Raw genomic sequence first — 24,895 nt, forward strand, 5'->3', positions numbered from 1 at the left:
CCCAAGCCGGCTTGAAAGCATAAAAGCATCGGTTACGAAAATTGAAAAGTGTGCCGCACTTAATTCTTCTAGATTAATTGTAGATCTAACAATAAGAACAATCGAAGAAAGGCAAAATTTAGACTTGTCTCGTAACAAATTTGCAAGTATCGATATGGAAAGATTAATTAGTATATATTTTTTCATCGGCCGATCTTACTTCAACGCATGATATTAGGAGGTGAATAAAATTTTCGAAAAATTTTTAATATCGTTAAAATTGCGAAAAATACCATAAATATTTCGCTAAAGTATATATGTAATTTTATTCTCAGGACGTAATCGCGATCATCATCCTTTCGAGGAGCGCGAGTTTACGGTATAATTAGGCGGGCACGGTGATCGATGAATACGAGTCTGCGGATGGTAAAGAGCCCCGGCTGTCCCCGCCGCCCCCGTCCGTTGGACGTTCGGTCCAACAACCACCCGGTCCTCACCGCATCACCCATCTGCCCGGTACGTTATTGGCACCGGCTGATACGGCCGATGCGAATAGTCGCTATAGTCTATAGTCGTTCCGAGGGAGAGGGGGGAACGAAAATGTGCGGGGTGAGCGGGAGAAATCGGAGAGATAGTCGTTCCGTACGCTATGCCCGTATATATACGCGTCGCGAAATGCAAAAGTCTAGAAGGGTGTAAATATTACTCGAGAGAGTATACGTTTTAACGATGAAAAAAAAAAAAGGTAATAAACGGAAAACGAGAAAAGACGATGAGCTAATCCGAAAGTGGTTTCACTTGTCCCACGAGAATCCCAAAGAAAAGTGCAGTTTCTTTCATACGTTTGAATAATGGCTTAAAAAATTCATCTTTAGCGAAGAAAATCTGAATTTTTTAACTTTTGTCGATTGAAATTTGTTCCGTACGATCTAACACGAGCTGTCAAAAATAGAGTCTCATATTAATATAATTTATTTTATTAGAATAATTTGTATGCTTTATTCACTATTTATTACAAAAAATTCGGTACGAGTTGAATTGTATAGTTTTAATTTAATTTGGAGATTGATTTGTGATTATGAGATAATTTGATTGTACCATATATTCGGTGTTTCTTTTAATGGAATCGCGGATAAAACCAATATAAGATTCGTACGCCGCGCTATTAATCCGAGATTTATTTTCGATTCGTGTCAAGTGGGACGGATACCGAATGAGATTGTCGAATAAATCGGACGATAACGCGGGATAAGCAGCGAGATCGGAGACACAACTGGCAATTGCGAATTGAATCGTTGAGATTTGCGATGGGAGATTGGGCCCCGCAGTGAGAGACGATCGTAAAGGGCTGTTTAAGCAGATGCTCGAGTACCTTGCTTCGCCGCGCATTAGCATTTGATACACCTGGTAATCAGCCAACGCGAGGTTTACACTTCGACGCTTGTCGCGCGTCTATAATCAATAAGGCGATTCTCTCTAAAGTGTCACGCGCGAGAACGCGAATCAATCGAGTATACATGTCGATTCGAATTCGAAGGAATATTGTTCACCGGAAAAACGCGTGTATTCCGAAAATCTAGGTCCCTCGTATAGTTCGCGGAGATACGTCGCGCGAACAAGTTTCCAAGTAGATTGTTCTTCAACTTAAGTCTCAAACTTGTCGTTCCATTAACGCTTGAACGATTTATTCTCATTGCGGTGACGTCAATCAATGATAATTTAACAGAGAGAAGGAGAATGAATACCAAGTTTGAAGACTAGTTTATCACAACATATTTCGCGACAAAATTAACAATAATTTATAATCTTTAATGCCGGAATGTAACAAAGTATAGATACGATTCGCGTTTGATCGGTCGCCAAGCCAGTCCGATATAAAATTTCCATTTGGGTCGGCAGCCCGATACTGTGTCGATTATCGACCGTATGCGGCATACCACACGACCAACGCGGCGATTCAGCCACGCGAGGCTATACACGAGGTCTGTGAATTAATTTCCACGTCGGCGCTGAAAGAAGAAATTTGTTCAAAACGGATCTCTGCATCCAAATCCTCTAACCTCTTCTTCCCTTCAAAATATTCCGGAAAAGTCAAATTATACATATATATAATTATCATTCATTATGCAAAAGTAAAATAATCTTTAATGATTTCACCTGAAGATACATATATAATATATATATCAGGGTTGAGAAGTAACGCATTACTTGTAACGTCGTTATCGTTACAGTTACTTTCTTTCGGTAACGGTCGTTACTTTTTTTCTGTTACGGTAACGGTAACGGTAACGTCGTTACATTTTTACAATAACGGTAACAAATTAGCCGTTACTTTTATCGTTACTTTTTCGTTCTTTGTTATCTTATATCTATTCAATAGATGTATTTTTTGAAAAATATTTTGTAGTCTTCTATCATAGGCTGCATTCTGATAGTCACTGCCAGTACTGAAAATCTATAGTAACGTAAATTGTAGATTTTACAATACTGATAGTGAATATTGGAATACACTCTTAATAATATCAAAATTTCTCTTATCGATATTTAAAAACAATGTTTGATAAAAATTTTCGACAAAATTGGAATTTATAAATTATAATTTAAATTCCTATAAAGATAAGTGTATTAAAAGTAAAGATAAAAATTAGAATCGTTAAATAAATTTAATATAAAAAACGCTTGCTATATAGAGACTAATTTAGAGTTTTTAATTGTAACATAGATTATTACATTTATTAAATAATTTTATAATCTAATAGCTTATTTTAGCATTACAAGAAACAAAGACATAACGAAAAAGTAACGAATCGTTACTTTCCAAGTAACGGTAACGCGTTAGCGTTACTTTTTAAAATCAGTAACGAGTAACGGTAACGAGTTACTTTTTACAAAAAATAACGGTAACGCATTATTTTTATAGAGTAACGTTCCCAACCCTGATATATATATATATATATATATATATATATATATATATATATATATATATATATAGCATTTCTTTAGTCGATCCTATTTTTATTAGTATATAGGATACGTTAATTATTAATTATTTATTTAACTTCAGCCATATAGCCAAGAAGTTTACTTGGTTTACAAATTCTCCTTATCCACACATACCTCACGCATACACATTCATACCTTTTACAATTCTAAGACTAGCTAGGACTAGCTTATTTATTCCATTTCATATTATTTTATCTTATCTCCTTTTCTTTTCACATCTCTACTTTCTTTTCCTATTTTTTTATTATTAATTCCTTTTCCAACCACAATTTCCGCAGTATCCTACCTTATATATAGTATACGTTATTTTTCCTATATGGCTTTTGTTGAAAAACTAAAAAAACAAGATGAAAAAATCTTTCATCAGCCTGATATTTTATATATTTATTATTACACTTTGTGTGAACACCGTATAACTATTCCACTGCATCACTCGTGCATTACCCTTCTCCTGCCCTCGGTCGCGATACGCGCGATATAGTTCTAGGTCGGATATAGCTCGGCGTATGTACCCCCGGCATTAAAATTTCAGGCATACGATGTGTGTAAGCACACTTATATATGGATGTATAAATAGCACGCGTTTATAAGAGAGAGACAAAGAGATAGATGAATAGATCAGACAGGGAGTAACGTCTCCGGCATTTTCAATGGGCTTGTTAGAGAACCGGTCGCTTCCATCTCTCGTTATTCACTGATAAGGACTTGGTACTAATATTAGTACTAGCTTCTCGTGATACTTGATTTCACTTTGCTTCCTATATCTGTGACCGCGAAGTCTACGAAAGCAGATAGAGCATGTACGCTGTGTCCCCGATGCAATTGTTCAATCGTTCGTGCAGAATAGTCGATATATTTGCTCTCCGCCACTTTTGATATCGGAGCTTAATATAAGCGGTTTCATGAATTTGTCGTTGCGCGCGATATCTCTTCTCGTATCAAATTATCGTGCGTTTCATCTCAGCAAGATGATGTATCCCTTGATTTCTTTCTCCTCTGCGTATCCTTCCCTTCCCATTAATTTTTTTTTTTTCGTCCATGTTCAATCTATGTTTCTAAATAACGAGAGAAAGAGGAGAGATGTGAATTATAAATATAGGACGAATGATACTTCTAATAACTATCGCGACGTTTGCGAATATAATATATAATGGATGATGTCACTGGACATCGAGAGCATAGCGCTGTACAACAGTAAGCAAATCTCGATGGCAAAAGCGATAGTAGGCAAACTATTCGTTTGGTTTGTTCGCCCGGTAAAGAACCTTAATCTCTCCGTTTCTCGTTTTTCGCCCTTATTCTGTTCGTCTCTTTCTCTATGTCTCAACCTTTCTCTGTGACACATCTCTTTGATATACAACCACCCGTCTTGTCTTATCTCATCTCTGCACTCTCGTAGCCGCGTCTTATCTCCTCTTCCAGTCTCTCCCATCTTTTATCTTTTCTCTTTCCTCCCTCTTTTCCTACATTTCTTTCGTTTTACTGTCAACTGTCCACGTAGAATTCTTTTGCCCTTTTTACTTGACATCTCTGCATCTCTACTGTCATAGTTCATACACATTAAATGATGCTACCTAGTCTCTCAAATTGCAAGATCCACTCAGTTAGCTCTTGAATGAAATTACATACGAGATTCGATCTGACATTTCTGATTCTATATCTCTTTCTCTCTATTCTATATATATATATTGGATGATTGCATAAGTTCATGCCCGATTTTCATAGATGGCATTAAGTTGCTGCATGGCGGAGTTCTATTGTTTTCGTGTAGTAATTGTTGCTTACGCCGAATAGATGACGTTGTCTTATGTCAATTTAGCGTCAGACATTGTTCAGATAAGTCCATTTGTGCATAAGAGAAATCATTAAAAATGGAGAACGAAAGGTGCATTTGCGGCATATAATGCTATATGAATTTCGGCAAGGCGTGAGTGTTGGGATTGCACAAAAAAATATTCAAAGCGTTTATTTGGACCGCGCTTCTGCTCTCCGAACAGTCAAAAAATGGTTTGGCAGATTTCGAAATGGCGATTTCAACATGGAGGATCAACCCCGCTCTGAACGGCCTTCTAGCATTGATGATGACATTGTGCATGCCTTAGTGGAAAGAAACCCAAGGATTACAACTGAGGATATTGCTGAGAGGCTGAACATCGATAATTCAACCGCTTTTCGTCATTTAAAAAAGCTTGGATACATTTCCAAGCTTGATACGTGGGTGCCGCATCTCCTGACTGAAAGAAATAAGCTGCAGGAAAACTGCAGGAGTTGCAATGGGAAATTCTGCAGCACCCGCCATATTCTCCAGATATTGCGCCTTCAGATTTTTATCTGTTCCGGTCTTTGCAGAATAGTTTAAATAGCAAGAATCTCAATTCCGAGGAAGCTGTCGAAAACCACCTTACAAACTTTTTTCAAGAAAAACCAAGTTCTTTCTTCAAAAATGGAATCGACAAGCTTATAGATGGTTGGAAAACCATTGTAGAAAAGAATGGAGACTATATAATTGATTAATAAAAGTGTTATCTCTAAAATATAATCCATTGAAGTTTATATTTAAATCGGGCACGAACTTATGCAATCACCCAATATATACATATACGTATGTGTGTTTCTTTCTTTCCTATCTTGTCTCTTCCAATTTCATGCCGTCGCGCAACGAGTAATTCTGTATATACATATTCCATGGATCGCCATTAAATTCCTGTTAACGAGTGATACGGCCGAGAATTTAATTTCGCGCCGTTGCAGCTGTTCGAGCCCATTAAATACTATCAATCTCTCGCGATTCGAAATACGGCTCTGATCACAAAACGAAAACGCATCGTATGCTCCCGCGTATCGATATCGGATGAGATTCGTGAAGTTCCGTCGTACGCTTTTTATTGGTAAATTTTCGTATCGATCGTATCTGCAGACTTTTGATTTCCCTGGAGCATCTAACGGCAGTTGGGAAATTTTCCGGTAACTTTTCTCATTTGGTTGTGCGACTATCATTTTTTCCCTCAAAAGATATTACGTAGCGTATAAAACTGTACATTATCATGATTCTCTTAAATTTTGAAAATCGATTCTTTCATTTAATAAAAATAATTAAAGCTTGCCCTTATATCGCCTTTATCTTTTCCGTACTGATTCACCAACGTCGTTTACAAAAAAGAAATTGCTATTTTCTTTTTATATTTTTCTCTCGAGAAAAATTCAATATTCGTATAAGGGAACTCTAATTGTCTACGAGAGCTGATTGAAAAAAGACAAGCGTCCATGTATTATCACAGCTGTCGTACGTTCCGTGCTATCTTTCATAAGTTAACGTGCCTTTTAACTGACTTTGAAGATCTCGACTCGCGCAAGCACGTAAAGCGCTTTCCGATAGCTTCTGCCGTAATCATAAGTCATGTCATTTATGTTCGGGTATTCCTAGGATATAAGAATACCAGAAAAAAAAATAACAAGAAAGCTACGCGTATATCGTTTGCTACACAAATTCCATATCTGTCATCGATTTGACGATAATTAACAATTTTCGCGAACGAGCCCCGCAACTTATGCCTTAAACGATTTTGATTTCCGCGAGAGGATGCTGAATTTATTTGATCGTTCCGGTAGTTCTCCGCTCTTCGCGTGCAAATAAACGAAGAGGTCGGATATCTTGTTAGGGCCGAGTGGAGCCGAGTAGCGACCGGAATCGAGAGAATCTTCTTTGTGCCCGGGCACTCGCCAGGATGCATAACTAAAATCGTCAAGAGTTTATCGGCCGTCTTGTTAACGGACGGTTCGACGCGACTCTACGGAGCGAGACGGAAAAAAAGAGAGGGAGAGGAAGGGTAAAAAGAGAGGGAGAAAAGGAAAGTGGGGACCGACGTTCTTGGCTCTAAATGCAGCCGCTTAAAGTACCCGCCCCCGTACCCTTTGACGTCGAGTGCCTTTATAACGTTTCTCGCATATTATTAGTCGCATTTGCATTTGACTTTGTCTCGTATCTCTCTTTCTTCGCGTCAAGGCTCTCTTCCTCGGCGATTCATTTCCCTGATCAGAGGAGTGTCCTCGTCCTTTTAGCCCAGAACGACATCGATTGCAAAAACGTGTTCGCGCGCTGCTCTCGTAAACGTTGGAATTTGCAGGATACGAAGGTGGCGCTGGGATGTCGTCTATCTGCAATTGCACAAGATCACGCAATAAGACGACGTGCGTCGTTATATCACGATCGTGTCATATGTGACTTGCACGAGAAGACTGCCACATCGAATCGATAATAGATGTGATCCACGCGCCGGTTACGTAAGGCGGCTCGTGAACCACACTCGAAGAAAGCAGACGTTGATTTATCTACCTAATATGGGAGCAGCTCGGAGAACCGATCCTGAATAGCACGTGAAGGGAACTGCGAAGTGAATCTGGGACACCCTCTATATTTGTCTCTTCCCCGTTCACATTTCTATAATTCCTGCAAAAATTATTCTCTCGTCAGATATAAATAGAGTACCGGGAATAAAGAGAATACGATTATTTCCTTCATCGTGTATCAAATAAACTTCAAGATTTTATTTTAATTTTATTCAAATTTTTTTTTATCGATTTACATCTCTGTATATGAAACTTACTATACTTCCCTCAGGTAGTACATCCCTCGGCGCTACGAGGATTAACGTAGATACATAAAATCGATATTATACGCAGAAATATAACTCTTCTCGCGCGTTGTGTGCCATCCGATGATGATGACAGGTCGGTGACAGGATACTCATTATTATCATCGGCGCTATTTCTCATGCACGAACTCCATATTTGTCCGCGACTCTCGACGAGCAGAAAGAGAGAGAGAGAGAGAGAGAGAGAGAACGCATTGTCCCAGATACTTTACCGCCACGCGATACATCCCGAGATGCGGGTAGGCATCTCCATTAAAACGTTCGTTACTGCAGTCTCGGAGCGAGGCAAGCGTATCGTATGGGCGTATGAAGATGAGAAAGTTTTCGCGGTACCGCACGTTTAGCGCGTTATCACTCGTTCTGTCATAACCCATACAGCACCGAAAGATTACAGAAACGTTGCATAGACCTTGCATTGAAACATTGTAATATTGCATGGAAATTACGAAATATTTCCGCAATGTTACTGCAAGTCTACGGTAACGTTGAAATGTCCGCTCTTAGAAATATTACAATGTAAGATTATAGTAATGTTATGGTGCAATGTATTTGTAATATTGAAATGCGTTGCTACAAATATGCAGAAAGTTTCAAATTTGATAGATAAACTTTGAGAATATATAGACATCCAAGAGAAATAAGAAAAAAGATTGTGAATGTACATAATTATGAGTTTTTTCTCTCTTGGATGTCTTTATATATTCTCGAAGTTTATCAATTATAATCTGAAATATCGTGCATATTAAAAAATTATTAAATTTTTGATTTTATATAGGAATGGAAACTATTTAACAATTTCCTGTTATCTAGTTAACATTGCTATTTTAAAAATAATTTGCAAGTTTAAGAAAATGCTAATGATTAAATAATTTAATTCATAAAAGTTAAAATTTTACTTATGTAGATATTAGACTCTATTTTACATCTTAAGTAAACAATTAACGAATAATTTTAACTTTTTTGGACATTATGTATCCGATTACTGAACAATCAGTTCAATATCTGAATTCCCTGTGTTGGAATTGTATCAGATAAATTAAACTCATAAAATTAGTTGTATCTTTAATCTTTTTAACCGCTCTTTGCAAGCTTTATGTAATTATCGTGACTGAAATTTAAATGCGGGATAGATAACGCAACGCGCGCCGTATAGCGGTAAACAAACAAACTAGCGATTACCGAAAACTGTGTTTTGTAATGTTTTCGAAATGTTGCTGTAACATCCTCATGAAATATTACAATTATATGTTCCAATAATGTCAACAATATTACATTGCAACTTGCAAGATTGTAATATTACTGCAATGTAATTGCAATGTTCTGTGCTGTATAGGAAGCAACTACGACCCGCCTACGAGATACGATACAAGCCACGCGTACCTCGCTACAAGTTCCGTACTCGGAGAATCCCTGACGAAGAGCATTCGCGAGAATCGCGCTCGTTTTCGCGAAATAAAATTACACGTGGCTGAAACGATAATTCTCGAAAGTCGCCGACAAAACGCAGAAAATTTATCCGTATCGGATGGATTTAAAGTAACTCCTCGAGTTCTCCCCTGGCAAATAATTCTCTCACGCTTTCTCTCGAAAAAGATAGATAGATAGAGAGAGAGAGAGAGAGAGAGAGAGAGAGAGAGAGAGGAAACGTTATTTCCTTGGTCGTTTATCGTTGATAAAACTTTCGCATCCTTTGCGTGTTGAAGCGTTTTAACACGCTTCTCATTCTACATGTCGCATTTTTTTCTCATTGCGTATTTCCATTCTTATTGGACGCGATAATCTATTAATATTTAATCTTACGTCAATTTCATTTTTCATTGGAATTAAATCTGAAGCAAATCGTATAGAGACGTTAACTTTTATGTCCTTTCACGATCATGTTTCTCTCTCTCTCTAACTTTTTCTCCCCGATATAATCTTCCCTCTCTCCTGATCCCCGCCGCCCTTTCCTTATTTATACCTCCGTCTAGCCGAATTTCATATCTATGGCTTTGTCCTTGGTTGGGCAGCAGCGATCTTTAACGCGGACTGCAGAAAATTTCGGTCGCGCCGCGGTCGGTGGCTCGTGCATATTCACGCACGCGAAACGTGCGCATTCACTTCCATATATACGTGCATGCCTGCTTATCGGCATCTATATACCTCTTGCTTATACATGCGCAGCGCACTTTGCGCCATATATATGTTCCGCACGTATATACAATATACCAGAGTTGGGAACGTTACTCTATAAAAGTAACGCGTTACTGTTATTTTTTGTAAAAAGTAACTCGTTACTGATTTTAAAAAGTAACGCGTTACCGTTACCGTTACTTGGAAAGTAACGATTCGTTACTTTTCCGTTATGTTTTTGTTTTTTGTAATGCTAAAATAAGCTATTAGATTATAAAATTATTTAATAATCGATATTAAATGTAATAATCTATGTTACAATTAAAAACTCTAAATTAGTCTCTATATAGCAAGCGTTTTTTATATTAAACTTATTTAACGATTCTAATTTTTATACGTTAATATCTTTACTTTTAATACACTTATTTTTATAGGAATTTAAATTGTAATTTACAAATTTCAATTTTGTTGAAAATTTTTATTAAACATTGTTTTTAAACATTGATAAGAGAAATATTGATATTATTAAGAGTGTATTCCAATATTCACTGTCAGTATCGTAAAATCTATAATTTACGTTATTATAGATCTTCAGTACTGGCAGTGACTATCAGAATGCAGCCTATGATAGAAGGCTAGAAAATATTTATCAAAAAATACATCTATCGAATAGATATAAGATAATAAAGAACGAAAAAATAACGATAAAAGTAAGGGCTAATTCGTTATCGTTACTGTAAAAATGTAACGACGTTATCGTTACAAACAGAAAAATACCTAACCTTTAACGGTAACGACGTTACAAGTAACGCGTTACTTCCCAACCCTGCAATATACGTATACGAGCGGATAAAGGATCGACCATGGCGGCAGTGTGCAATTCCGACAGGAATTCCCGATGAGACGGGCGGAAAGTACAAAGCTCCGACGCGCCTCGTCGCACTTTTCTCTGTCTCTCTCTCTCTCTCTCTCCGTCTTGCGTGCGCTCTCGTTGCGCGCACGATGGCTTCGAACTTTCGGCCGAGATCGGGCGGCCTCGTGCGCGATCGCCTCGACTCGACTCGGATCGGGCCGGCCGGCCGGCCGGCCGGCGTGAACTTCGGCGCGGCTCGTCGCGACCGACGTAGCGCAGAACGGTTAGTAGCGTCGCGCGCCACCGCGAACTAGGATTAGAGGCTAGAGGCGGAGAATTTTGCGGGGTCCGTGCCCGTGCCCGTGTAACGGCCGATCGGCCAGTTCGTCGTCGACTGTTGGTGGGAAGAGGTATTTTCGCACTTCGGCCGGGATGACTCTCTCGGTCCGGCAACGTCGTCGATCGCGATATCGCTCGGCGTTCGCGATCTTTCCGTTATTTTTGCAATTTTGCACTTCGTAGTTTCTATTTTCCTTCTCTCTCTCTCTGTCTCGTTTTATTTCTCTTTCTCTATCTGTATAATTCTACATTCTTATCTCTTCTCTGTATATCCTCCTCTTTTCCGTTTCCGCGGTTTTATTAATATTACTCCTCGTAACCGGCGGATGCGCCTCCTCGGCGCGCTGGGGAAGAATCTTGGCTGTTTCACGAGTTCTCGTAAGTGTGCAGTCCGGATATCCGTCGGCCGATTTGTACACGGTATATAATGCATAAAAGCCAAGTATTCGTATTCGTGTTTCTTATGATACCGGCACTCGGGGGATGCGTAGTAAGTCGCAAGTGTTTGGTGACGTGTTAAAACGCGGCCATTTGCACTGGTCCCAATCGCGAGAGAGAAAGAGGTAGCGTGAACGGGAGTGGGGGGAGGGGGGGGGGGAGAAAGAAATGTTGGGCACAGGCTCCTCTTCGCGTGAAGTTGGCTGCAAATTTCGCGGTAAGAGAGATGCGCGTCCGTGCAATCTTGTCGCGTTCGCTCGCAACGATTGCAATTAGCGTAAAACGCGAATATCGAAGAAGAGTCCCGTATCTCCCTTTACAACGAAAATCGAAAGATCGCGAATCTCCTCTCACTCTCGCTCTTTCCCTTGGGACGAGAGGCGCATCATTCGTGCGGGGAGAAGGGGCGGCTGGCGGGGGCGGGAACAGGGGCATCGGAAGGCGATAGGAAGTCGCTGCCGAGACGGCGACAGAGTAACGTCGCGTGAAGGAAGGAACGAACGGACGAACGAAGATCGAGTTGTGACGAAAGTTTCAATTGTCACGCGCGCGCCGGCTCGCCCTCTCTTCCTCCCCCTCTCTCTCTCTCTCTCTCTTTCACGGAGGTGGCTCATTCGCGTACGCGACGCGACGTGATGCGAGTCGAGAGTAAACCGGGAAAAGGAGGGCCGGTAATGTACGATGTACGAGTGACTCAAAATACAAGTGACGTCGATCGTCGAGACGAGATCGATCGAGACGAGAGCGAGAAGAGAGGAAGAGGCGAGACATGAGGAGAAAGAGAGAGAGCAAGAGGCGCGACACACACGCGCGCGCGCGCACATGTGTACACGTCCACTGGCAGTGCGCCGCCCGGCATAACCTCGCCGATCGACGTTACGCGAGCACGTGCGCCATCCGCTTCCAGGTAAGTGCCTTTACACGATATTGATTCCTCTTGTAACGTACCTTTGCGCTGCCAACGACGGCAGTGACGACATATCGACGTGGTCTCGTCTTCACGGCCGGCATATGGAGTCTACGCCGAGAAGTTACTCGACGTTATTCTTTTTTTTTTTTTTTTTTGTAGAATTAAAAAACCGTGTGTCGCATACAGTTATTCGCGAGATATACTTGAAGTTATATAATCAAGGTTTCAAACTTTCGAGAACGATTATTGACAAAGTCGATTTTTATCCTCTCGCTGTTATAATTGAAATTGTCGTTACAACGTAATTGTGAAAATTTGAAAATTATAATAAACGAAAAACGTAAAAATAGATTTTAATCTTACTTTCCACTACTCTGAGGGCGTATCTTTTGTGTCGATGTGATCATTGTGCTTAATTAGAATGAAGTTAAGATTTCGCACGACGACAATTGTCTTTTGACAATAAAGCGAACAAGTGAAAAAAAAAAAAAAACATTTATTTGCATTTGCGAACGACATTTGTGAAGATCCGGCCGTGCTTGCAGTTTGCAATTCATAAGCGGGTTATGCGAAATGTTTTATGAAAATTCGGAAACGTATTGTTTGTAGACAACGTTGGGTTTCGGTAAAGTTTATATCGTGAAGTAATTAATTCGCGTTGCGTATGAATGATAAGAACAGTTATAAAATGATAAGACATGATTCTGCTACTTCTCTTGGAGGAAAGTCATCTTCAAATTCGTGGGACGAATCGTTCCTGGAATTCAACGTCAAACGAAACGTCTCGTACAACGCGAGTACAATTCAATGTGAATGAGGATTAATTCGAATTGACGTTGAAGAAATCATCGCCTCCATATGTCGGACGAAGCGACAGCTGTGATGTCATTCGTTCCCCGAATATGTATGTACAAATCATAGGATAAGAAGAATGATGTCCAACGAAAATTAAACGGATACTTTTCGCCAATTATTTTCAGTTTTCGTGTAATCGGAAAAATTTAATCGACGATAAGGTAACGAAACTCTTGGACTTTGTTTCTGGGAACGTATTTGCTTGCGTGATTATATACGCATTTTTACGTATGCAAAAGTGGCAACGAAATAGTCACGCTATTGAAATATGGAAAATATGAGATACGCGCATGTATCGTCGCTTTCGATAGATATTTAATCTAACATGCTTGATTATTGATCGCAATTCATCGACTTTATTTTGTCATACAGAAAAAAAAACATGTGCCATGGAATAATAATACTGACAACGAGTAATATGACACACGAGCTCTACCTTATTTCCACGCTACAGGCAAATTTTAAGTTTCGCGTTTCGCTTCGTTTGCGTTGGTTTTGTCGCTTCTTTCGAGGTCATTAGTATGATTCGAAGTAACTTTCGGGATCGCGCGATAATGTACAAGATCCGTTATTTTTTCAAAGCTTGAGATGTATTTTTCATTCCGAATACAGGGATTGTAATATAGTACGGCTAAAAAAAAAAAGATTTAAGATTTTATCGCGAAGGGATGTTTCTCTCTATGTCCCGCAGGTATTTATTGTTCATTGTAGCTAGCGCGGATAAGGTCTTCTTCGAAATGAACGAAAAATCGTCACGCACGCGTCAGAGATAAGCGCGTTTGTCCGACGCGCATGTATCTTTCGATCTATAATCCTGTCGCTGTAAGATAAGACGGGACGAATTATCTAAAAAAGATCCAGTCATATAAAAGAAAGTTTGATTTCCAAAAATTATGTAACTTGAGAGATGATCTCCATGCCATTGAAGCGTTAAAAAATTATTTCTTTAAACAAAGATGCCAAATTCATGCAAAAAATATATACTAAGCAAATAAGTATTATTTTGTTATTTATTGTGTTAAAGGCAATCTTTTCCATATAAACGTCATGAATATCAAAAAGAGAGAATATTGTCGATTAAAAATAAAAAATTATACGCATCATCTTTATCGTGAAATTTACAAAAGTTATATGTCTTCACAGGTTAGAGTTTTCCGGTATTATAATAATTTAAGGATGATAAGATTATATATATCGATAAACGCGATAAAATTTGGATTGAAAATAAAAATAATTCGGCATTTGGCCTCTCATATCTTCCTTTCTCTGCTCGCTTATATCTTAGGTCCGGTATTCATAGTCAGTTCTTATTTCAAAACCATCTTAAGTAATGTCTTAAGATGCTAATACGGCTCTGTGACTGGTTTAGGACATCTTAAGACTGTGCTTAAGACGGTCTTAAATATAAGAAGTGACTATGAGTACCGGCCTTAATGCGCATACGCGGGCAGGCGGCTGCTGCGCTCTCGCATTGCCAAGTAATTAAGCCCGTAATTGCGACAAATAACCTCCACGCGCGCACACGATAATTACCCGTCCTGGTCCCCGCCTTTGTTAAGGCCGATTCGCAAGGAGATCAGGTACGGCGATCCGAAACAGGTGCGATCTGTATAAGGCCAAACGGAGATAAAACTGCGTCGGATGACTTGGTTCTCGATCGCTCACCTTCGGCCACGCCAATGTCACGAATCTCTCGAAAAATTTCGCGTAGCCATAATTGGCGCTTTTACGCCTGCTCGAGAATCGAAGAAAAAACCTGACCTTCGTGTGTGTATCTTTTTTATTTATTTATTTATTTATTTATATCTCTCTTTCACACGCCAAGAGTACGTTCGCGGGAGTCAACAGAGTTGTCTTGTACGTGAAGGTGAAATTTATTCCCGATCTTCGAGTTGCTCGATATCAGAAACTACGTAGTTTATCGAGTTTGAGTTTCGCAGAGAACATGCGGACATATTAAATTTGAGAGTTTTGTCGCGGATGTGAAATACTTTGATTGTTTGCAAAGCGTCGATGAATCATAGGCCATTGCACGAATGATTTCATGCATCTAATGACACCAGTATTTTACGAGTTTCTCTGAAATTATATTATTCGATTAGATTCGCTTTATTCATTTTAACGTGTCGTGTCTTCATGAAAATATATCTGAAATCTCAATCGTCCTATGTAAATCAGCAAAACTAATAAATATTTGTCATAAAAGCATATACGGTGTCCTAGAAATATCGTCCGCAAAAAAAAAAAAAAATTTAACCGGTCTCTTCGACGATATTTTTCGAAAAAATCCTATCGTTATCTCGAATAGTATTATCTCCAGAAATTAGAATCATTCTTTTGCGGATAGCCGGCTAGAGACGGCAATCATATGGGCTGGGAATTTGCCGGTTCGTGCGTATTCCCCCCCTTTCTCCCTCTTCCCCTCCCGGATACCGGCCTCCGCTTCGTCGGCACATCGGTCTTTGTGTTGGTGCGCGCTGATGTCAACGCCTGTTGGGTCGCCGTGCCCGACGCCGGTTTTATTTAATCACGCTGCCGGCAGGCCTGTTGCTAGGCACCCTTCTCTCCTCATCTCTCCCCCGTACGCCCGGCGCGGGGCCCTCCGCGCGACGTGCCCCGCCCCTGTCTGTGCTACCCCACCAGAGCCGCCGTGCGGCCTCACCGACGTCCGCTATCTCCTCTCCCCCTCTTCTCTCCTCTCTTTCTCCCGATCGGTCGTCTGCGCGAACCCCCCCCCCCTCTCTCTCTGTTTTCGCACTCTCATACGCGCTTCTCTCTTTTTCCGTCGGTCCACCTTTCCATCATTGGCCTTCTCCTTCTTTCTCTTATCTCTCCGACATCCTCCGCTTGCTCCTCTCCTTCTTCCCTCCCCGTCGACGTCGCCGCCGCCAACTGCTCCCCTTTTTCTTTTCTCTCTCGTCCACTCTTCTTCAGTTGAAGCGCTTTCTTTCTTCGCGTTTGTGCAATCCGCGGAGTCAGAGCCCGTCGTGTGTCGTACCGCGGTAGTCGCGAGGATCAGTTGTCAATGTGTGAAAGAAAATCGGCGATTCTTCAAGTCTCTCGCTCGTTCATAAAAAATATCGAAGGACTTTGCGGTTTTGGCGACGAGACCATAGACCCGTCGAATTTTTCCGTTCGCGATAAAGCTGCGCGATTAGGACAAAGAGTAACCATTGTGTGCGGACGAGAGGCAATTTTTAATATAGTACCGGACGAGATGTTTCGTGTCGTGGTGTTTCTTCGTGATTGAATCGCGGGCCCCCGCGCGAGTGTCTCTCACATTTTGGAATATACGAGGAATTCGAAACCGAATAGTATTATACGTCATCGTACGTGTGTGCATTTCCATACACGTATATCAGCAAGCGAATTTACACGTCACAAAAAATAACATTACTCGATCCAAAGGTAGGTAGGTAAGTAGGTATAGATAGAGAGTTAAGTAGATAGATATATATTATATATAAGCATGTCCGATCGACATGTCTGACTTTCACGCGCTAAGTCTGCTGTAACAATTTGTTCGAGAATTTTCGACGCACCGAAAGATTCGCGAAAGGGGCCGGTAACGCCTCTTTTTCTTAATTCGTCACTTTGTCGAATGAATCCGCTCCTACTTCGCCCCCACAATTATATATTGCAAACAAGTTCATTATAAATTTTGCTTCCTCATAGAGGAAGCTTTGTTTTCGTGACAAAATTTTTTTTCCAGTTTTCTATGCCAATGCGTTTAGAATGTTTCAAAACGTCGAAAAATCATATTCCTAAAAAATGTCTGTCTATATATATGTGCGTATGTATTGTTTGTAAGTGTGTATGTACGCAATATATTGTACAACCTCTAACTTCCGCAATTTTTGAGATATCGGGTTAAATTTTTTTAGATGCATAAAGTATTATTAAAGGATGGTTGCTACTGAATTTGGTGAGTATCGGCGAAAGGGTTTACCTTTTATAAAATTTTGAATTTTTTGAGAAATGTCTGTATATATTGTAACTTTCGCAATTTTTGAGATATCAGGTTAAATTTTTTTAGATGCATAAAGTATTATTAACCGTTTGAGTGCGGCGAAGCGCTATCGCGCTTCACTTGTCGTTTGCCACAAATGCGGAGGAGCGCGATAGCGCTTCTCTTGTAATAAGTGAGAATAAAAAATATTTTTGTTGATCAAAACTACTTGTTATTATAATAATTAGTGTTAATTATAACTATTTTTATTGTTTTCCAAAAAAAATTACTACGCATTTCATTCCGCACTTTTAGCATATATATAAGAAAATTCTTCAGCACTCAAACGATTAAAGGATGTTTGCTACTGAATTTGGTGAGTATCGGCGAAAGGATTTATTTTATATAAAATTTTGAATTTTTTGAGAAATGTCTGTACACGCTGTAACTTTCGGAAAATTTGAGATATGGGATGAAATTTTTTTACACGAATAGAGTATTATTAAAGGATGATTGCTACTGAATTTGGTGAGTATCGGCGAAAGGGTTCATTTTTTATAAAATTTTGAATTTTTTGAGAAATGTCTGTACACGCTGTAACTTTCAGAAAATGTGACATATCGGATTAAATTTTTTTACATGTATAATCTATAACGATTATATAAAAATAAAAAAAGTGTGTGAATTAGAAAATAGCATATTGCTTCTTTATCTTTTTATTTCGTTCACAAATCTTCCTCTATGAGGAAGCAAAAATTGAAAAAAAAAACCGCATGCTTAAAGCAGCTTAAGCTTTGTAAAAAAAAAATGATGAGGAAGCAATGTGTAAGTTCCTAATTTGCGCAGCTCTACTTGTTTTTATATTAAAAGTTAATTTTAAGTTAAAGTTAACGCATGTATAAATGTGTTCGTTTAATTATGCAATTATATCCTCAATTTCCGATGGAAAATAGAAGATAGATAAATCCGTTTACACTATCGGCAGCTGTTTGCGTTACTAGGAAATATCCAAGTTATCACGATTTCGAGATTAGGGAGAGTGCAATGCATTTGATCTCTGATAATCAAGCGGACCGCGTAGATCTTCGCGATTGAGCGTATAGAGAGAGGCGAGGGACACGCCCACGCGAGTACTTAATTAATGCCGCCAATCACTTTATCGAGGATCGAGCGCGATCCTTCGGCATCGCCGTGATTACCTCAGCCTCGGACATTTAAATCGCGAGGACCGCGTACGTATATATACACCGCGTGCCGTCGATAAGGAGCAGCCCATTTCCGTCCGAAGCAGCGTTGCGCGACGAGCTCACCTGTAATGACAACCTAACCTAAGTTGCAGGGCCTCGAGTTGTTCCCTTAGTCGGTTCGTAATTCTACGAGGAATGCGCCGCGGTGACGACTAGAATTCCTGACTCTTCCCAGTCGCCATCGCGCAATCCGATCGATCTTGACCATACCGGTATTGTATAAAGACATATTTCTCAAAATGAAGATATTTCTTTACGAGAGCTCTCTAATTTTTGATCGATATTAAATATTCATTTTCGATTATTTATGGAAAAATTGCGAGCTAGTATCTAAAAAATTTAAATACTTCCATTTACAGAGCACAAAATCTTTGAATCCTAAGAACGCGCGTCTGTCAACGGACACTTCTAGAACGGATCTAGGAATTTCAACGCGAAATAAAATATAATTTTTTTTAGTCTTTACTAATTATATATTCTCCATTTTAATATCAACTTATAATTGAATATAAATGGAAAGAGATCGGATTTTGAGCTGAAACGCTAATTCCAAGGAGCTGCCGCGTAATCGCGGAAGTTTACCGTGATCGGGATCGGGACGCGAATGAGAAACCGGCTCATCTAATTGGAATGTCGTCGCGTTACCTGCCGCAAATCGTTTCGCAAGAATGCCGCTGCATTAAGCTGCGCTGAGCGCGAATTCCTGCGCTGACGCGTCATCTTCGAGAAGCGCGCAACGCCGAGTGGAGAGTGTAAATTAAGATAAAAATTAAGATACCACGCGTTTAACTGTTAGTACTTTTAAAGGCTTCCCATTAATTCTGCGAAGACATAACTAAACAGTATATATAGTTTCTCTTTCTCGCAAGAGAGTAAATAAAACTATGTTGCCTGTAAGAATGCGGGGAATGCATCAAATAAATAAAGAGATGTAATTTTATAAATCGTGCATCGCGTACGTTTTGCAGAAAAATGTACGGGATTTTTGAAGACGGATTTTGTGACGAAATTGTAATGTGAACGCAACCGAATAAAAGTGATGGAAAAAAATCATCTCTCTTTTTTTTCTACAATACGTGAAGGGAAAAATAATCGGGAAAGCAATGCTGAGGGTATATTTATATTATCTATTTCTGTCAGCAACACAATTTTTTTTATTAGGAAAACCTTTCCTATAACTAGACAGATTTTTAAAATTAAAAAAAAACGATGAATAATTAGAAGCTCATTATATCGTATAAACTGCATGACACAAACGGAAAAAAAAATTAAATTAAACATCGAAAGCGAAGATGGACGCGGAGGGGGAGAGATTCCGACAGAGAGTAGACGAAATGAAAGAAAGAGGATTCCTAAATCTCGCACGCTCCCCCGCCTCGTCGTCATCCTCCCACCCCTTCCCTCCCACCAAGCCGGTTTGGCGTAGACGTCCTTGAAATTCGTGAGATCGGAGAACAATCGGCCATGGGCCGTGTGCGGTTCACTGGCGCCGCAACCGTATTCTCTCCACGTCTCCACCATCGTCGTCGCCTCCCCTCCCTTCCTCCCTCTCATCCTTCCATTCTCCCATCCAGTCTCCTGAAGCGGAGACGGGATGGTTCGTTTAGGGAGAACCCCACTACCAACATCGTCGTCGTCCATCTGTGAATCTCGTTTGAGGCCTCCTTCGCTACCGCTCCTCCGCGCTACCGATGTGTGTCGGGCCTTGCCTTGTCGGCCGTCAAGGGCAGTTTAGTTCAGTGTCGGGTAAACGGGGGTCAGGCACGTAGACGAAAAGTTTCAAGGGCAGACGAACAAGAGAGGAGAATCCCTCTTTTCTGCCGTCGCGAAAATCCCGGCTGGTCTATCTACGTTGAACATGGAACGCGACGTTTCGTTCGCGCGCGTGTCGGACTAGGGGGATTTTATATCGCGAATTCATTTGCGAATTTTTCTGCTTCGATCAGCTGGAAGTTTCGGATTTGACGAAACGCTGCGCCGCGTTTTATCTAGCGTTGTGCCTTCGAGAGATTTTGAGGTAGGTTCTGCTGAAGGCCTGTGTGAGAAAAAAATAACTGAAAAGGGAAGATTTTACTTTTAAATATGTAATGTGAAATATTTCTATATATAGTGTGTAATTACCTCGCGATATTATTATAAAAATCGAATTAGGACAGTAATTTTATTTATTCGATATTTCATATTAATATTCGAGAGTTGGATAAAGTAGGAGATTAAAGAAGAAGCCCCGTTCGCTCATATCAAAATCGCAAACGTAACGTGATATGATGGATTGTTTAGACTCTGCGGTTTTCGCGAATCTCGTTATCTTTTCACGTGATGGCCATTTTCGAAGAATATCATTTATTCTCGCGACGCTGACGATCATTCTATTTTCATAGCGCGACAAAGAGATACGGATTTTCGCGCCTACGTGCTCGCTAAGTTCCGTAAGTGGATAACTTGTTTTTCATTGTAATTCTCCGGGAACGCGAGAGTTGGAGCGATAAACTCTCGACCAATGTCGCTACCTTGATTAAAACCTAATTCGATTTCCCTTTGTCACGTTTCCAACGATATCATCTCAATCTTCTTGCTTTTTACCGATGATAAATTCAAGGTAGATGGAAACTTGGGTGATAAATTATAAAAATCATTATAACACTTTACAAAAGAGTCGCGTGTCTTATTCCCTTTAATTATTAAATTTAATATGAATAATCTCCGAAAACAAGACGTTAAAGACGTTAATAGCTTTATTAGAGACTAGTAATTTTTTATACTGTCATATAGTACATAATACAGAAACTTTACATGCCACAAAATTATAGAAACCTCGATATTCGATACTGAACGAGTTAATTTCATATAAAGGCTCCGCAGCGGTTTTAACTTAACGAGACGTGTTAATTTCAGCGTTAAGCGCATCATGTACGGAACGCGGAGGAGTATGGAGTGTCATCGGGCAAGCTTTCACTCGTGTGATTATATTATATCTTGTCATTTACTAAAGCTTGGCTTCATTTTTTCCTAAAGACCTTTTTTTTTCTCAACGACCATTTTGTACACGCGCCAGATGCGTATTCTCGATGATGTCGGGCACTAATGAAGCGCAGATTTGCATAGAAATAAGCGAACGACGTGATATGCAATTCTCTTTCTCTCTCGCTTTTTCTTTTCTCTTTTTTTCATCTCTGTGCAAATTCTTCGCTCTCTATTCTTACGCATCTTATTCTTTCTCGACATGGTGGAATTTTTGATTACGAAAATTTAATCTGTCGACTATCGAGAGATTAAGAAAATATCACGAAGGGGAAATATCAAGCGGAAACTATGCGTTACGAGAATCTCTCTTTAGTTGTGAGCAAATCAACTATACTATATCAATTCTCGGGATCAAAGTTTAGTAACTCCGTTTTCGGGACACCGCGTATATCGTTACCTCGGGCGAACCGCAGCTTCGAAATCATTGTCTGAACTTGACTTTTGCGATCCCCTTGAGCAATCTCTGACGAGTTTGCGGAGATTCCATCGAGAGAGAGAGAGAGAGAGAGCGGGAGAGAGGGATGTATAGGAAAGGAGCTGAGAAGGGTAGCGGGAAGAGGGGTTGGTTATTTTTAGATGTCCGCCGGCTCTTTTTCCGTTTCTTTCTTTTCTCGTACCGTTCTGAGAATACATTTTTTGGCTGGCAATATGCGCGTATCAAAGTTTTGCGAAAAAAATATCGCGAATAACTTGGAAAAAGTTGCGTATAACATATTTCGAGATAACGCGTTCCTCTCGCGTCCGAAGTAAATTATTAAAAATTCCGTTCATATTATACTATATTCAATTATATAAACTTGACAAAAGAGAAGAATAGTAAAATATATATTTTACTTGTATGTTGATCAAGTGTAAAACTTGTCCTCGGTTTCGCAGGATTCTCGCTGTCTCTCATAATCTACAACGAAATTGTTATAATTGCCAAATTCGATTCAATGTATTACGATCTCTACAAAATTGCATCCAACGAGCTTCATTCGTGTGTAAAATACACCCTATATTAGTTGCAGGCACCGATCTCGATCGTGATATATATTTGTTGGAAATAACGATCCTAGAATGCTCGTAGTCGTTTTGTAGTATTTGATTGGCGCTAGTGTCGTCTCTAACGTTCACACTTCATTTTTTTCTCACGTTGGCGCAAGTGTCTTCGTTCCTTCGCGCCTGTTCGTCTCCTTGTCACAAGTCATGCGAGTCGATGTTACAAGTTCCTCTTTCATTTTATACATTTATAATAAACGTAGTGAAACCAATTAATCAATAGAAAACTAAATTGTGTACCGTTATTACCATCCGCATCGCACAATTCCATCAATATTTAATCGCGCGTTCCATATAACGCTGCAAGTGCATTAAAGATCGTGAAAAACCAAACGTGATTTTATCTATGGATTTTATCGCGAGAATTCCTCCGCACGTTTTTCTCCGGATAGATCAGATAGATATAGTTATGATGTTGCGGCGCGATATGTTTGCCGGAAATCTTACGCGAACTTATGGCCGCGCGTGTTTATCAGTCGGACGATTGGATTTACGGAAATCTGATTAACACACTCTCACATGTATTTGTACCGTCAACGATTGATATCGATATATCGAGGAAATGATTCACTCGACACGTTGCCTTCGCGATGTATTTTCTAGTAAATTGAATTATAAATTGCGAACAGAGAGTACGTGAGTGAAAAATGCATGTAGCTCATGTAAGCGATTTACTTATATTCTCGGCACAACAACGTATCCGTATTGTATATTTGAACTCAAGCTCGAAGATAAATTACGCATTAATCGTCCGCTTCACAAGTAGCACTTAACAGTTGTGGCAATTGCATTTAACCGCCTCGTCGCGTTGCAACTGCGCTTAAACGGCAATTGACACTTAAACTATCGATGTTTCGATTGTTAAAATTTACGAGCTCTCACGGTATCGTTATCGCTCCATCATTATCCATCCAGCTCGAGGAAATATCATAGTACACACCCGGGAGAAATTTAAACGCTCCGAAATGTATTATTAAACAGTATTGATTTAATTATACATGTGTACGTTATATCGGGTATATACGATTGTCTTTCGCGGATTTATATCATTCCACAGTATATAAAATCTCGATTATATGTAATATGTATCGGATGTAACCCGGAGAAATAGCGAGCTTCGAACTTCGCTCCCCAATTTACGAGTACTCACGAGTCTACCAGCGTACTTCTACTTCTACCATGTTGTACGAGCCCGCATTGCGGTGACCTAAAAATAAGAAGGCGATGCCGCATACTTTGGGCCGATTGATTTCCTGCCAATTTCACACTCACCCGTGCGCCCGTTCCCGAAGGAACAATATGGCTATTTCTCGGCGCGAGTCATTGTACTAGAATCACTTGCTTAAAATCATTCTAATCGAATATAGGTTTTGGCGAGTAAAAACTATTAGATCGAAAAATCTCTGTTATTCGCGCGAAGAACCCCGTGTTGTTACATCGATTGTGTAGTCATCGATGCTCAGTGAACTCGCAATCTCCTATAAAATCGAGATAATAGGCACAGATTGTAGTGTCGCGAGTGCAAAATAAATTGGTGATTAATAAAAAAGAAATATATTGGGTGATTGCATAAGTTCGTGCCCGATTTAAATATAAACTTCAATAGATTATATTTTAGAGATAACACTTTTATTAATCAATTATATAGTCTCCATTCTTTTCTACAATGGTTTTCCAACGATCTATAAGCTTGTCGATTCCATTTTCGAAGAAAGAACTTGGTTTTTCTTGAAAAAAGTTTGTAAGGTGGTTTTCGACAGCTTCCTCGGAATTGAGATTCTTGCCATTTAAACTATTCTGCGAAGACCGGAACAGATAAAAATCTGAAGGCGCAATATCTGGAGAATATGGCGGGTGCTACAGAATTTCCCATTGCAACTCCTGCAGTTTTCCTGCAGCTTATTCCTTTCAGTCAGGAGATGCGGCATCCGCGTATCAAGCTGGGAAATGTATCCAAGCTTTTTTAAATGACGAAAAGCGGTTGAATTATCGATGTTCAGCCTCTCAGCAATATCCTCAGTTGTAATCCTTGGGTTTCTTTCCACTAAGGCATGCACAATGTCATCATCAATGCCAGAAGGCCGTCCAGAGCGGGGTTGATCCTCCATGTTGAAATCACCATTTGCCAAAGCACTTTTTGACTGTTCGGAGAGCAGGAGCGCGGTCCAAATAAACGCTTTGAATATTTTTTTGCGCAATCCCAACACTCACGCTTTTCCGAAATTCATATAGCATTACATGCCGCAAATGCACCTTTCGTTCTCCATTTTTAATGATTTCTCTTATGCACAAATGGACTTATCTGAACAATGTCTGACGCTAAATTGACATAAGACAACGTCATCTATTCGGCGTAAGCAATAATTACCACACGAAAACAATAGAACTCCGCCATGCAGCAACTTAATGCCTTCTATGAAAATCGGGCACGAACTTATGCAATCATCCAATATGTATTCTACAAAGTGCGAAGCTATACGCAACGTTGCT

General features: G+C 39.8%; 2 long non-coding RNA genes across 2 annotated transcripts; one reads left to right on the forward strand and one right to left on the reverse strand.

Moving 5' to 3' along the window:
• Positions 1–6,079: 6,079 nt before the first annotated feature.
• Positions 6,080–7,810, reverse strand: LOC138940714 (uncharacterized). The gene is made up of 3 exons (XR_011448037.1): positions 7,590–7,810; positions 7,319–7,432; positions 6,080–7,140 (listed from the first exon to the last, which is right to left on the reverse strand). It is a non-coding gene; the product is annotated as an uncharacterized lncRNA (long non-coding RNA).
• Positions 7,811–11,827: 4,017 nt separating this feature from the next.
• LOC138940667 (uncharacterized) lies at positions 11,828–14,099 on the forward strand. The gene is made up of 3 exons (XR_011448027.1): positions 11,828–12,286; positions 13,012–13,193; positions 13,270–14,099. It is a non-coding gene; the product is annotated as an uncharacterized lncRNA (long non-coding RNA).
• Positions 14,100–24,895: the final 10,796 nt, after the last annotated feature.

Source organism: Polyergus mexicanus, unplaced genomic scaffold (genome assembly GCF_030449975.1).
Source record: "Polyergus mexicanus isolate NDT 795.1 unplaced genomic scaffold, iyPolMexi1.0 SCAF_17, whole genome shotgun sequence".
NCBI classification, from domain to species: domain Eukaryota; kingdom Metazoa; phylum Arthropoda; class Insecta; order Hymenoptera; family Formicidae; genus Polyergus; species Polyergus mexicanus.